The sequence below is a fragment of the Macaca fascicularis genome, chromosome 18 (assembly GCF_037993035.2).
Source record: "Macaca fascicularis isolate 582-1 chromosome 18, T2T-MFA8v1.1".
Taxonomy (NCBI): domain Eukaryota; kingdom Metazoa; phylum Chordata; class Mammalia; order Primates; family Cercopithecidae; genus Macaca; species Macaca fascicularis.
Genome location: NC_088392.1, coordinates 35,591,195 through 35,607,902, shown reverse-complemented (window position 1 = coordinate 35,607,902; position 16,708 = coordinate 35,591,195).

Here is a 16,708-nt window from a genome sequence, read left to right as displayed (position 1 = left end):
CCTGTCCTTTTATTATACCCTCTGTAAGCAGTGTTGATAGTCATGATTTCTTTGCCTCACATCCATTAGGATGGCTATCATCTAAAAAAATAAATAAATAAATAAAAAGTGTAGTTGAGCACAAAGAAGTTGAAACCCTTGTGCATTTAGGTACAAATGTAAAGTAATGCAGCCATTTTGAAAGACAGTATGGAGGTTCCTCAAAAAATTAAAGATGGATGATCCAGCAATTCTACTCCTAGATATATACTCGAAAGAAATGGAAGCACAAGCTTAAACATGGAAGTGTAAATATATGTTTAATAGCAGCATTATTCACAGTAGCCAGAAGGTAGAAGCCACCCAAGCAACCATTGACAGAAGAGTGAACAAAATGTGGGGTGTATGTACACAATGGATTCTTCAGTCTTAAAAAGGAAAAAAGTTCTGATACATGCTACAACATGGATGGACCTTGAAAATATTTTGCTAAATCCACCGGACACTAAAGGACAAATACTGTACGATTCCAATTACATGAGGTACCTAGAGTAGTCAAATTCCCAGAGGCCAAAAATAGAATGGCAGTTTCCAGCAGCTGGCAGGAGGGGAATGAGGAGTTAGTGTTTAATGGGCACAGAGTCTCCGTTTGGAAAGGTGAAAATGTTCTGACAATGGATTGTGGTGATGGTTGTACAATAACGCAAATGTACTTGATACCACTATACCTACTACTGAATCATATGCTTAAAATTATTAAGATAGAAAATTGTTATTTTACAATTAAAAATAAAAAATTAAATATTAAAACTCCTGCTACAATCTTTGAAAATATCATTTCTATTATAGTCACAGCTAAAACCTCCATGTTAACATCCTACCATACATTCAACAACAGGTATATTCTGTCTTTAGAAATATTAAGATATGAAAACATGATTTCTCTTAGAATCAGCAATATTCAATATTTTCAGGAAAATGAGCCACAACTCTAGAAATGTTACTAAAGCTTAGTGGCCAGTTTACTCCTGAGACTATTACCTCATAATTGTTCTAGCAGAGCATAAGACATTTTTCCTTGAATGTATTTTCCAAGCTCCAACTCTCACCAGACTGATTTAGAAAATTAACTTGTCTCTCTGGAGCCACTTCTGAATTAAAATTAATGTTCCAAGTCTTTTTGACCCATACCCGAACACTCATACACACAAAAGAGAGGAGTTTTATACTATAGAAATATTCCACACTTAGAATTTAAAATAGCATTACCACAAATTTTCCAATTACAGGAAACTCACCATGAGAAACAAAGAATAATTGGATGCTTATCCTGAAACAATCTGTTGGGCTGGTTTAAGGAAAAAAAAAGTCATCGAGTTTCATTATTTTCACCCTTGTCTCAAAATATAATAGGAGGTGCCAATTCAACATAAGATGATCCTTGAGAGGAAAATGGTAAGTCATTCATATTATGACAAGGAAAGATTTACAGTTGTAATAGACAAAGTATAAATTTAGCAAGTGAAAGGTTAAAACAGTATCCTGAAGTCGGGTTAGCATTAAACTCTGAACTCTACTACAAAGGTATTGAAATTGACTATAGAGATCCAAAAATCGGTTAGCCACAACAGGCAAAATACTAGTTTTGCATCATACCCAAAGCAGGCAAACACTAATCAGTATACATTACCAAGCTGTGCATAGTCTGCAGTCCTCTGCACAAGGAGAGTGTAATGGGAAATTAAGAATCCCTCTACTGCAGCTTAGTGGTTATGGAAGCCAAGTTCATTTTGTGAAACTCCCTCAGTTCAAATTTCAGCTCTGCCCTTATTAGTTCTAAAACCTTTAATGAAATTCTTAATCCTTCTGTCTCTTTATCTGTGAAGTGGAAATTAAAATAGCAATTAATATAGAAGATGGAAAATTTCAAGGAAATAAGGTAGCTAAAATACTAAGCACATTAGCACTTTCCAGTTAATGTTATTTTTTAATGTAACAGAAAAATAAGCTTTTCTTCAATAACAGAAGTTTTGGGAGAAATTTAAAAGTAACTTATATAGGTTTTTTGACTCAGATTTTGTTTTTCTTGCCTATATAAATCCCAGAGCAATCTCAAGTTAATTAACAGGTTGCTAGTGAATCTACAGCTGTGGTTCTTAAACTTGGGTTGCATCAGAATCACCAGGAGAGACTGTTAAAACACAGATTGCTGGGCCTCACCCCCAGAGTTTCCGTTTTAGTAGGTCTGGAGTATGCCTGAGGATTTGTATCTCAAAAAAGTTCCCAGGAGACTGATGCTGCTGGTCTGGTAGCCACATTTGGCAAACTACTGATTTACAATACTTGACCTGCCCCCACCTCACAGCCCCCATCTTCCTTTTCAGAGCTTTACTCCTAACATTCTTCCTAATCCAAGAATTAGCCATGCATGCCTCATTCCAAAGCCTAGATGTCACTCTATTCTGATGGCTGACTGACAACATGTTGTCTCCAACAGAACTAACTAATAAAAGGCCAACAACCTTAGACTCCACCTTATCTGGGCCCTGATCCCAGGGAAGCCAGAACCCATGGGTCCATTAGAAAGTGGTCACACTAAGTCCTATGCCTGTTATGCAGGTGCCCTCAAATGTAAACAGCCTTCACATGCCTGGGAACTAAGGGAGCAAGCCCTTTCTCGCTTCATTCTGCCTCGGTCTCTGGTACGTTATCCCAACTTACAGGGTCTCCAATATCTGGGGACCTGCAGTTAAGTCATCCAGTAGATTAACAGAACCTGATTTTCTAGCATTCCTATCCAAGTTGCTCTAGATGTTTTTATTTACAAGGAGATCACAATAGCATATTTTACATGCAGATTAATGACTAAAACTTTATTAAATGATATGTGGTTAGAGATATAATCTTAAGGATAATCTTGAAAACTAACTTCCCCCACATACACAGCATAGGATAGACATGCCTCCTCATGATCTGGGTACAGACATTCCTTACAGAAATTCCCTGATCCCAAAATAGACACTGGATTGCTTTTCCATCTACCATGACTTTGATTTAAAAAAAAAAAAAAAAAAGTTGACTTGTCCTTAAATTTCCTAACTTATGAGAAATCGGAGTAGCAGCTTACTACATTTTGCCAATTCCAACTTCTGCATGACTACAATAAAATTTAGGTACAAGCAGCCTTTTAGTTGCCTAGCACAAGCAGACTTTCTGTAGAAAATCTTCTAATTGGAAATTCCCAATTTCCATTATCGCCTGCTTTACAAAACCTTCCCACCACCATTAGATGTACTGAGAAACCAGATTTGACATCCCCAAGACTAGAAGAGAATTCAGTTTCCAGTGTCTCTATGGTGCCTGACCCAGAATTATCTGATTAACCATCTCATACTGAGAGCCTCTTAGCCCAATACATTTGGCCCTATAACCCGCTTTTTGCTCAGATTGAGACTTTAGCCTTTTGACATTGAAATTTGCCTGAATTTGTATCGAGTCTGCCACCCACTGCTGGATTGCATGTCAAGTCAGTAGGCTTCCAGCACTCTTGTCAGTGTCCTCTCAGCTGCACACTGATAGAAACTTGGACCCCTCTCTTCAGTAAGAGCCCCAGTAACTCTAAAGGCAATGCTGGGTTGATGTAAACATTCATGTAAAACTGATGCTACACAAATCCATTCCAGCAATCAGTTTCATAAAACAGCATCCTAAGCTTATCCCTACCCTGACTCTACCAGCATTGAAAGTTTTCAAAATAGAGTTGAATTACCATTTCCAAAGGATTACATCAATAAGCTAAAACACACACTCTCTCTGCTTCTCTCCGATTGTCCTTTCATCCATGCCTTAGAATTTCAGACCTCCAGTTTATTTTCAGAGCAGCCAGTCAACAGATCCTGTCTAAAGTTTTTAAATCAATAGAAATACAAGTGTACTATTTAAAGTCACAATAATAACCAGCAAAAACAAAACAAAAACCGGTTCTAAGTGGTCATTTCTAGAAAATTTGATTTGAGAAATGAAAAGTGTGAATGACTCAGAAGAAATGCTTTGCTTTATATTTTATACCTGTCTGTACTATGCACGTTCCTTAATCTATGCATATATGATTCCTATAACTGTAAGCAGCAAGTATAAAATGAGTAAACAACATCCCTATCAATAAGAGATTAGCTAAATAAAGCACGTGCATGCAGTGGAACATTATGTATATACAAAAAGAAAAAAAATAGCACAATATTTAATGATATAAAAAGATAACCTTAGAATGCCAGTTTTTTAAGTTGCGAAGGAGTATAGTACGATTCAAGTGAAGAAATTACACACATGCACATATACCACAGACATGTATAAACAGATACCTTGGAAATATGCCAAACTGTTGGGATTTGGAAAAATGGGAAGAGAAGTTCTTTCACTTTTTATTTTCTATGCTTTTGTAATTTATGAGCTTTATACAGTGAGTATAAAGTGTCTCTGCAATTTAAACATTCTTTAAATACACACACACACAGGTGTGCTTTTTAAGACCCAGAAAATATGAAGCAGAGAGCTTAAGTCATATTTGTAAATTCATAGAACCTTGATAGAGAAAGAATTTTAAGAGGTCCGGAAAGAATTGATGCCTTTCTCAGAATCATACTGCTGGGAAGTGTCAGAATCAGGTTTAGATCACAGGCATACTGCAGGAGGAGGAAGACAATGCTTTCAGAACTTCAGGTTCTAACAAATCGATCATTGTGTCTTCTCCCTACTTCACTTAATACTTTAATATAAACAGGTAGGAGCAAGGTAAATATTCTGTCCATTTTACAAATGAGTAAACCAATGTCCAAAAAGACAGATTCCCCTGTAGCCATGTCGCCATCCAGCAGCAGAACCAACTGTAACTAAGGCCAGTGCACTCCTGGTCAAAGCTTATTCAATACAGTACAAAATTAAAGCACTTCAAACAGGTATTATCCTACTCTAGCTTTATTTTTTCCTCAAAAAATGTTAATGAACCTTGAAGGAGAGGTTCTACACAAGGCGTTGGGAATTAGAAAAAAAATTCTTTATAGGTTATAAGGCAAGAAGAGGAAAAGAATGCTTATTAAGCCTTGATCTGCTCTCACATGTCTCATTATAACAGCTCTGTATCACTAAACATGTAAAAGACAGCAATTTGTCATCCAAAGAAGTCTGATTAAATAATAAGACTAAGGCCTCATCACACACGGAGGCCACCAGGTTACTTTACAGGCAGCCTCAAAGACAGTTTGACCTCACAAGGTCTCAAAGAAAAGAGAAGTGGTTCCTACAGCTTAGCAAAGTCATTTAGTGGCTATTTCTATCAATCACGCCTTCCTCCAAAGGCAAGAGGACAAGTAAATTTATCATTTTCCTGCTTCTCATTTTAAAGTAGAGCGACATGACACCTTGGCAAGGTGCTGATTGCCATTTTCTCATGTGAAGTAGCAGAGAACAGCTGGGAAACCAGCAAACTCTCAGAACTGTTACTTTAATGGAGGGGAGAAAATTTTCATCACAGAGAAGTTCTCCACCCCCTATTCTTTTATTTTACTTTAAGTTCTGAGATACATGTGCAGATTGTGCAGGTTTGTTACATAGGTATACATGTGCCATTGTGGTTTGCTGCACCAGTCAACCCAACATCTGGGTTTTAAGTCCCACATGCTTTAGGTATTTGTCCTAATGCTCTCCCCCTCCCTTTGCCCCTCACCCTGCCAAGAGGCCCCAGTGTGTGATGTTCCCCTCCCTATGTCCATGTGCTCTCATTGTTCAACTCCTACTTTTGAGAACATGCGGTGTTTGGTTTTCTGTCCCTGTGTTACTTTGCTGAGAATTATGACTTCCAGTTTCATCCATGTCCCTGCAAAGACATGAACTCATTCTTTATGGCTGCATAGTATTCCATGTTATATATGTGCCATATATTCTTTATCCAGTCCATCATTGATGGGCATTTGGGTTGGTTCCAAGCCTTTGCTATTGTAAATAGTGTGGCAATAAACATACACGTGCATGTATCTTTATCATAGAATGATTTATAATCCTTTGAGTATATACCCAGTAATGGGATTGCTGGATCAAATGGTATTTCTGGTTCTAGATCCTTGAGGAATGACCACTCTGTCTTCTACAATGGTTGAACTAATTTATACTCCCATCAACGTGTAAAAGTGTTCCTATTTCTCCACAGCCTCGCCAGCATCTGTTGTTTCCTGACTCTTATAACAATCGTTATTCTAACTGGTGTGACATGGTACCTCATTGTGGTTTTGACTCGCATTTCTCTAATGACCAGTGATGATCTTTTCTTCATGTTTCTTGGCCACATAAATGTCTTCTTTTGAGAAGTGAACAGAGAAGTTTCCTAGATACTTTTTCACTTTCAATATGGACATAAGTGGCCAGGTGCAGTGGCTCACGCCTGTAATCCCAGCACTTTGGGAGGCTGAGGTAGGCAGATCACCTGAGGTCATGGGTTCAAGACCAGCCTGGCCAACATGGTGAAACCTCGTCTCTATTAAAAAAAAAATACAAAATTAGCTGAGCATCTTGGCAGGCACCTGTAATCCCAGCTACTCAGGAGGCAGAGGTTTCAGTAAGCAGAGGTAGCACCATTGCACTCCAGCCTGGGCTATAAGAGTGAAACTCCACCTCAAAAAATATATATACACACACACACACATATATATACACACACACACACATATATACACATATATATATGCGTATGTATATATATGGACATAAGTTTGCTTGTGTGTTATTTTTTAATTAAAACTATTTTTTACAGCAACTTTAGGTTCACAGCAAGATTGAGCAGAAGGTACAGAGAGTTTCAACATACCCCTTCCCTAATCCCCAATACACACAGCCTCCTCCACCAACATCTCCCACCCATAGCAGTATATTTGGTACAAGAGGTGAACCAACATTAACACATAATCAACAAAGCCTATAGTTTACCTCAAGGTTCAGTCTTTGTGCTGCATATTCTATGGGTTTTGATAAATGTATGATGACAAGTATCCACAATTATAGTGTCATACAAAATAGTTTCACTGCCCTAAAAATCTTCTGTGCTCTGCCTATTTATCCCTTTTCCCCAGCCAATCCCTGGAAACCACAGAAGATTATGTTTTTATACCATACAATCTAATGGGAGAACTTTTTATAACCCACCAATACTCAGCATGACCATAATTTTGAACCAGAAGCCAGGCTGCCAAACAGTATTTATGGGAATCAATAGACAAAAATTCAGGGCTGTTCCAGAAACTCCAGGATATGTGGCTATCACACTGCTGGCGACATGAGCAGGTGAGGAGGGACACCAGAAAGTAAGGCAAAGGCAGGGCTGGAAACAGTAAGGGTGCCCTTGGTCACCACCATATGGGTGGAGTGGCTTTTCTCCTTGAACTCATAGCCATGTGGAAATTCATGACTCATCTTGCTTTGAGCTTCTCAAAGAAGGTTTCATCTCCACCTGCCACCCCTACAAGTCTCCAGCAAGCCTGGGACACCATCCCCCTTCCCCCCCTCCCCCCTACACACACATACACACTCTCTATAGGGTCCATTGGTTCATGCTCAGGGCCATAGAACTTCAGAGTTGAAACTCAAGGCCAGTGAGTTCAATAGAAATGTAATGCAAGCCACACATAAGCTTTAAATTGTCTAGAGGCCACATTTTAAAAAGCAGGTAAAATGTTTAAATATATAGCTATATCCAAAATGCTATTGTTTCAACATTGCATTTATATTTGATAAACTCTTTGTATATTTGTCAAACTAAGTCTTTGAAACTCTGCACAGTTTAGATTGACCGCACGTCTCAATTCAGACTAGCTACCTCTCAAGTGCTAAATAGCCCCCATGTGGCCACTGGCCAAAGTTTTGGATAGCACAGCTTTAGAATTCATCCACATCAGAAGATTTTAGATTGTTAAAGAACAGAAGCCTACAAAGTCCATGCAGGACACCAACATATAAAAGATAAAAGAAGGATGGCTTTAGTTGGGGTGGAAGTGTAGGACGCCTTCCCACATGGCTCCCACAACTGTCACAATGGCTTCCGTGAAGCCATTTGGCTCCAAGAAATAGAGTTTGACATTCTCCCTACTCTCATTCAACCCCATACATTAAGCAGGAGGGAGCCAAAAACTACAGAGGCAAAGCAGTTTTCCTCGCTGGGACAAAACTGAAACTGCAGACCTCCTAGCTCTCAGCTCACATATATCTAGTCTGAGAAGGGAGCAAGCCCGTCATAAACAGGCAGGTTACAAAAAGACACTGTTCTCATCAACCCCTAGCTGGAACCAGCTCCACTGCCAATTTCAGGGACAAGAGCATTAACAGTGAGTTATTTTCTCATTTTTTGGAGGAAAAGAATAGAGGGGGTAGAATAGAGTGAAAAGAACATATTGGTGTCCATTCATGTAAAATGCTCAACTTTGTAACAGTATAAAAGAGGTAGAGTATCATTTATTAAGCACCAACTACATCTGGTGGACAGGCAGTGTGGTTGAAGGTCATTGTTGCCTTCTCCTTATGACACTACTCCTCACAAGAGTAAATGACACAAGCTGATGGGTCCAGATTTCGAGAGGGACCCTCACTGAGCAGGATGTGCCCCAGGCAGCAGGCTCTCACCTGTTTCATGCTCCCTCCACACTAGGGGACTGTTAGACTGAACAAGGACCTCCTTGAAGGGTGGCCCTCCTGTGTGCTCTCATTTCTTCCTCTCACTTTAGATTGATGGAGTGTAGTGATGAGATTGACAATAACTGGAGAAGGAATGACAGTATAAAGAGATGCCAATATGATCCTTGAATCCAAATGAAAAAGCTGTAACACAATTCAAGGAGTAAGTGCCTTGTGTTAGAGGTTTGGGAATCTATTTGTGATTAAATGACCCAACCATTCACTCATATTTACCTAGTATCTATAAAAGTAGTGATAAAGATAATCCCTGCCCCCATGGAATTTACTATTCTTTGTACATTTACTCTATTTAGGGATGCATTGAGAGAGACTTATAGGTGAAACAGCACAAAGAGATTCCCAAATTTCTAGCCAAATTCCATCATAATACCATGCAAGCTCCACCATACAATTCTTTAGTACTAAACATTAATTAGGCACTCTATAAGCATTATGTAGTTAACTCTAATAATAACTCTGAAGCAAGGATTAATATCCCTCATCTTATGGATGGAGAAAGCAAGGCATGAGGAAACCAAATAATTTGACCAAGTCCTAGCAGCTAACAGATGGTAGAAACCGATTCAACTTTGTCTATGACCCTGATACTCCTGTGACTTCCATTGAACCACACCTTTGTGTCTAGAACATTAATGATCTTTAAAAACCCTTCCAAATTTGAGCGTTTTGCTTGCTTCCAAAATAAAGTGCTGTTCCCATGGAGAAAATTAAATAAATAGAAAATAAGCTATTTTCTTGATCCAGATGTATCACTATATCCCCTATATCTGATTATTAATCTACATCATTTTTTATATTTTTTATGTACTCCGTAGTCACTGGACTTTGTCTTTTGTCAAAAAGGGGGCTGGTTTCCCTGGAGTGAATGCAGCCTCTTCATGCCATGTCACCAATGTCCATGAAGCAAGCCTATACCTCATAATAGACCTGTTAATAGCAACCTAAGGAAGGAGAAAAATCAGAAATTCTAGTGGGGGGCGGGGGGAAGGAAGTTGTAAAATTAAGATTTGTTAAGGAACTACTCTGCACAAGGCCTGTATCTACGCTGTCTCATTTAGTTGGTTTATAGTGACATTCTCAAAGCTTTATTGAAAATAACAAGGATCTAGGGGGTTGAGGAGCCATGAGAAGTGCCAGCTGCAGTTCAGGTGAGACCCATGTTAAAAAATAATAATGTAAAAACTCAGCCTGAAAGGCTTAGACATGAGAGTTCAGTCTTCCTGATTCAGGGTTAAAGGAGAGCAGAAATCTGTAAGTGAGGCCTAAGGAGCCCATTAGATGGATTGAGGGAATAATTTCAGCTAAAACATTAATGACTGAAAATGGCATAGGGGAATGCACTTAGAGGAGAGGTCCCAGGAGAGAGAGAGAGAGAGACATATTCAGGTGGTAATGAGTCAGTTTTTCCCATTCCCAGCAGCTTCACCAGTTGCTCAGAATCCACTATAGAACTTACTCCAAGCCCAAACTTTGAGACCTCCCTTCTATGAACATGGATCCAATTAACTCCCATCTTCTTACCCGGCATTCAGACAAATCTGCTTGTCATCTGCCCATTCAGTCTACTTCTACTTTGCTTTGACTTGTCATGCTGATATTTTCCATTTCTAAATATCTAAGTTATTTTAACTAATATCCGAAAGTTCCACACTTAAAATACCTTTTTTAGGCATTTTTTCCTTTGCAAGCAGGTTCTTGGGAGCACCTGTGTCGAACTTCTTAGTTATTTCCCACGGCATCCAGCAGAGTGTAAGACTTGTAGTTCCCTAGACATTCATAGTTATGTGCTAATGGAGATTGATAAATATTAGTGATGGAGGAAAGGGGTACTCTAACATGTTTCTCTAGGGGACCCAGAATTTGGACTTACAACACCAGATGTAACGTAACATCAATTGTCATGTTTTTAATCCCTGGAATTAAGTTCAATATTATCTTAGACAATTTAGATTTACATCCTAGCTTACTCTAAGAATCATTTTGTCGCCGGGCGCGGTGGCTCAAGCCTGTAATCCCAGCACTTTGGGAGGCCGAGGCGGGCGGATCACAAGGTCAGGAGATCGAGACCACAGTGAAACCCCGTCTCTACTAAAAATACAAAAAATTAGCCGGGCGCGGTGGCGGGCGCCTGTAGTCCCAGCTACTCGGGAGGCTGAGGCAGGAGAATGGCGGGAACCCGGGAGGCGGAGCTTGCAGTGAGCCGAGATCGTGCCACTGCACTCCAGCCTGGGCAACAGCCTGAGACTCCGTCTCAAAAAAAAAAAAAAAAAAAAAAAAGAATCATTTTGTCCATTTTTTGTTTGTTTGTTTCTTGTCAGTATTCCCAGAAACTGTTAACATTTTAGGATGCTTGGAAAATATAATTTAATAAAAACCATCCTGGGAGGACACAGCCCTCTCATGGTCTCCTTTTGAACAAGGACAGATTCTAACAGTTTTTCCTTTCCATTCTGCTTAGCTGTCAGGTGATAATATTCATTTCTTGTATCACAGAGGACTAATGACCTATTCAACTGAACACCAGCTTCTTACAACATATTAAGCAAATGCATGTCTTGACCTTTTGTAGTTTCTCTCCATGGTATCATATTTTCTTTGGGCTTGGGTTAGAGTATTCTACTTTAAATGGAAAGCCAGCTTCAAGTTTACCATCTTCCAGGCTTGATGCAATATGACGCTGCAAGTTTGCCACTGAAGATAGCTCATCTCTCCCCAGAGAAATTGCCCAAAACCCTATACTATAGGAAGTGGTCCTACTATGAGACTTCCTAAAGTACACACTATCTCCAATTGCCTTTGGCCCTCTCCCCTCAGACACTATCCTAGGCAAGTCCTTGAATTGGGTAGTGTAGTAGGGGTTTAAGGGAGCACTAAGGGAGCCTTTTTATATTGTTTTCCTTAGCACATAATATGTAACCAAAAGGCAAGCTAGAAGGACAAATTCTGGATTTGCTAATCATATAATGATAACAGGCCCAAACTAATTAAAAACATCCCTCATAATAAAGGCCAACATCTCTCGTATACTCAACATGAGCCAGGTTCCATGCTAGATCTCTGTATAAGTAATAAGATTTGGAGGAGTCTTGGCTTACTGGGGCTTTTGGAGGGCATGGAGACTATTTGTTTCTGTTAATAGTTGTCCCCATTATGCTCTATGGGATTTTGTCATCCTTACAGGATGGGGTAAACAATCTTACCAAGATTTCTGACCCTTTAAGTTCCTTAACAGTGATCAGTCTCATACTGATTCTCAGAGACCCAGCCCTTTTCATTTTAAACTTGTAGACTCACTTTAAAACCAAATTTCTCTTTTCTACGGATTGGACTTTGAGGTTCAAGCAGCTGAGCATGGGGAACTTGGCCCGTCCTCACCCACTTGCTCTTCTATGCTTTGCCCTACAAGTTGGGGTGAAGGGAGGAAGATAATGGGCAGGTTTCCCCCTAGAATGTCCCCACAGTGTGGTGGGGTCCCCCTGCTTCTCTGGGGGTTGCCTCTGTGTAACAGACATCCCATACCAGCTCTCTCAGTGTTTGGGGAGGTACTGGAGCCTCCCACTGCACAGCTCCTAACCTGGAAGATCTGCTGTGGATACCACATATCTTGCTCTCCCTCAGCCACCTTCATGAGAGGACACAGCGCTCTCATGGTCTCCGTTTGAACAAGGACAGATTCTAACAGTTTTTTATTTCCATTCCATCCAGCCCCTGGGGCACTCAGGCAGGAAGGCTCAAGTGTCTTAGGAAGACTGAGCTCCCTCATTCCTTCCTGCCCCTTCATCCCACCCCACAGCACTGGGAGCCATCAGCCTCCAGTCCCCAACTCAGTGCAGTTGACACTTCGGACAACTTCAAAATTGACAGCAATTCTGGGGTCTCCCACCAGGAATGTGGTAAAGGAGAGGGAAGGCCTCACTACCCAAACAGTAGGCCTTCTCCAATATCCAAAGTCTGGCAGTGGCAGAGGTGGGGCATAAGAGTAAACTCTAAACCAGCAGCTGGTCCCAGTACTAACACCTCCCTGAATTTAGAATATAACTAATTAAAAGCATCTGTACTCAGTTCAGGGCTTTGCCACACTTCTAGGAAAACATGAAAAACACCACTAGGCGTTCTATTACACAAACATTGTTCCATTTAATACTCAAATCATTCCTATAAGGAAAGTATTAGCCTCGTTTTTACAGATGAGGAGATTGATGTTTTAAATAAAGCAGAAGCTCTCTTAAGTGACATGATTACAATCAGTAGTTAATAATCAATATATCTGGTTACACAATGAAAGGGCCTCAAAGTAGTGCCACCCAGTAACAGTGACTATACCCAGATCTGAATTTCTAAATACAAAATGGAAAATTTCCATTTTCCAGTAAATGAAAACAGTTTCTTGGACAAATAGCTACCTCTAGGACTGAGGCAGGGAAATACAACGTGAGTCCAGAGGATTTTCTGTACGAAAAAGTAAAGTAGTAGTCAAAAAAGCCTCAAAAGATCAGATCATATTAAAGGAATACAGCTAATTTGAAAGACCTGTCAGTGCCCCAAACTAGAATAATCTGAACAATCACAACAAAAAATTAGTAATGTAGTATTGGATCACAATCCAAAGTATGGTATAAATATGAGTTCATATTGATATAAATGATTGAATAAATTGTGGGGCAAGTGGGGGAGGAACAAGTCTTCCTTTTATGTACAGAAAAATAAAACATGAGTAGATACTCTCCCTTCCTCTCCCAGCCTTGAGGACTGGCTGGACTTAGTGATTCACTTTCAGAGAATAGAGTACAGAACAGGATTGTAACCTTACAATGGAGAAACTTGACAGACACCACCTTAAGCAACTAGTGAAGGCCACCATTCCCAGTGAGACGATGTGGAAAGCAAGTACCTGATACTATGAGAAGGGGCTTCACCTCCGTGGTATTTAAAAAAAAAAAAAAAAAAAAAAACTTATATCAGTCTAAACATGGGGGGAGGGGTGGTGGGAAATCATATAAACACAGATTGGGGAACATTCTACAAAGCACATGACCAGTACTCCAACCTGTCAAAGTTATGAAAATTAAGACTGAGAAACTGCTAGACTAAATGTAACATCGTATCCTAGATTGGATACTGGAACAGAAAATGGAAGAACTGAAATATGAAAAAAGTCTAGAATTTAACAGTAATACAACAACATTGGTTTCTTTGATTTGGCAAATATACCGTGGTAGCATAAGTTGGTAATTGTGGGGGAAACTGAGAAATACACAGGACTGTTTTAGCTTGGCAACTTTCCTGTATATCTAAAATTGTTCTAAAATATAGTTCTTTTGAGTTGAAAAGTCTTCAAAAATACATACATTCTTAAATGTATTTCCTCTTAAGTATGTAAATGTATATTATCTATTGTTAGAAATCACACTAAGGTGATTTCTTCAAACATGGATCCACTGAACTTCATTTTTCCTAAAAAATTGTAACCACAAAATTAGGCATCTGTAATTTTCCATTTTAAATAGTGATTATTTGAAAGAATTGAAAAGCCTTCTGATGCCACTGTTATTTTAGACAAAATATTTTTCCAATCCTTTATGGCTAATATGTTATATTCAATGAGTTTACTTTAACATTAAAATTTGTAATAAATTTTATTTAATGAATACACAAAAAGGGAGAACAGCAAAATGAAATGTTCACGTACCCATTACTTGGCTTCTACTTTTAAGTAATTTTTCTGATTTCGATGTACACTTTCTAAAACATTTTAAAGCAAATCCCAATCATGTTTTACCACCCATACTTGTTGAACATCCCCAAAATCAGACCTTCCCTCTACATAACCACCATGCCTTTATCACAACCAACAAGATTAACTCTAATGCCACAGTATCATCTAATTCTTACTCCATATTCAAAGTTAATTAGAAAACTCCTTTTTCTAGCAAATCACTTTAAGAAGGATTAAATTTGGATTTATAAAAACTACAGCTTTCTTTTCATACTCATGTTGGTGCACAGTTATCCCAATATGATTGGTGATATGATTAATAGGCAAACAGACATACTTAAAAGATGTAAAAACTCTATTGATAAAGAATGTGGAAGTTTAGCTGTTTTTGGAAACCGTTATTGAAATGAGTAAGGTAACAGAAAAAAAAAAAAAAAAAAAAAAAAAAAAAAAAAAAACACCAAATGCCCAACAAAAAAGTAACTGATTAAATAAACTGAGAGAACTGTACAAAGAAAACCATGCCCCACGGGCATAGACATTATCCTGTAGGCAATGGGGTGCCACTGAATGATTTTGGACCGGGCAGTGTTGAGTTTATTTTTCTACTTTCACTGAAAGATTAGGAGAAACGAGGAATCTGAGAATGGAAGCAGAGAGGCAAATTTGAGAAAGGAGGTATTACAATATTTTAAGAGGGAAATTTTTTTCCTATTCCCATCATTTCTCTTGAAGTGAAGGAAGTTCCACAAATTGAAACCAGCCCTGGCTTCTCTCTATCCCCTACTCATTCCCCTACCCCCAGAAGAGGAATTTAAAAATCAGAAAGTGGGCATGCATATCCACTCATTCTGCTGCTGTGAACATTCGGGAGCAAGAGAATAAAACATGCCCCATATGAAAACATGTTTCCAGTTGTTCATAGCAGCATTACTCAGAATGGTCAAAGGTTTATCAAAACATAACTAAAACGTAGTATATCCACACAACTGAACAGCAGTCAACCATAAAAAATGAAGGGCTACATTCATATGCTACAAATAGACAAACCTTGAAAACATTATGCTAAGTGAAAAGCCAATCACAAGATCTCACATACTATATGTGCCCCATACTGTATGCACACATATTAAACCTTATGTGGCCCATTATCACTTTGTATGCTTTAAAAGAGCCTGATTTTAAAAAACTTTAACACTGAATTAATACATATGCTACAGTCCTGAAGAAATTTCACCCATTCACTTTTAATGTCCATGCTGTGAACAGAATGGTTGTATCCCACCCCAAAATTCACATGTTGTAATGCTAACCTCTAATGTGATATTAACAGAAGGGGCCTGTGGGAGGTGACTAGGTCATGAGGGTATCTCCCTCACGAATAGTATTAGTGCCCATTAGAAAAAGAGTGCAGTTGAGCAGGATAGACTCTGGGTTGGGGGAGGGGGAAAAAAAACATACAACAGCTTGCTTTCTCACTCCCTACTCTCTACACGTGAGTATACAAGGAGAAAACAGCTATCTGCAAACAAGAAGAAAGCCCTCAGATACCACATCTGCTGGTATGGCACCTTGATCTTGGACCTTCTAACCTCCAAAACTGAGAAATTTCTGTTAAGTTACCCAGTCTATGTTATTTTTGTTACAGTAATCTAAGCAGACTAGGACAGTTTGGAATAGACATAACTATAGAGACAAAGTTGTTGCCAGAGCTGGAGAAGAAGGAACGTGACATAATTGCTAATGGGTTCAGGGTTTTCTAGGGGGTGATGAAAATGTTGTGAAATTAGGTCAAGGCAATTGTACAATCTTATGAATACAGTAAAAACTACTGAATTGTATACATTCACAGAGTGAATTTATGGCATGTGAATTACGTCCCAATAACGTTTTTTTTTTAAAAAAAGGATATGTTTGAAGAATTGAAGGTAACAAAATGAAATTTAAAGTGGCTTCTCGTGGCCCATAGACTTCAGTGAGAGACAGGGAGATTCCACCCTGATGGTTTTAGTACCCCTACACTAGGTCACATGGGTATAAACAGCTGTACAGACGATCTTTGCAAAGATGACACAACTCGGAGAATTGAAGGGACTAAGACTCTGCGAGCTTACCCTCATAAGGCTTGATAGAGGCAAAGCACATGAAGAAAATAAGTGCCAGCAAGTCTCAGGGTCTGAGGGAGCTCCAGGTACAACTCCCAAGTGTCCTTTCTTAGTTACAGAATCTGCTTTATCTCCAGATTATGAATCGCCAGGGTATCAGTGAGGAGCCTTGGTT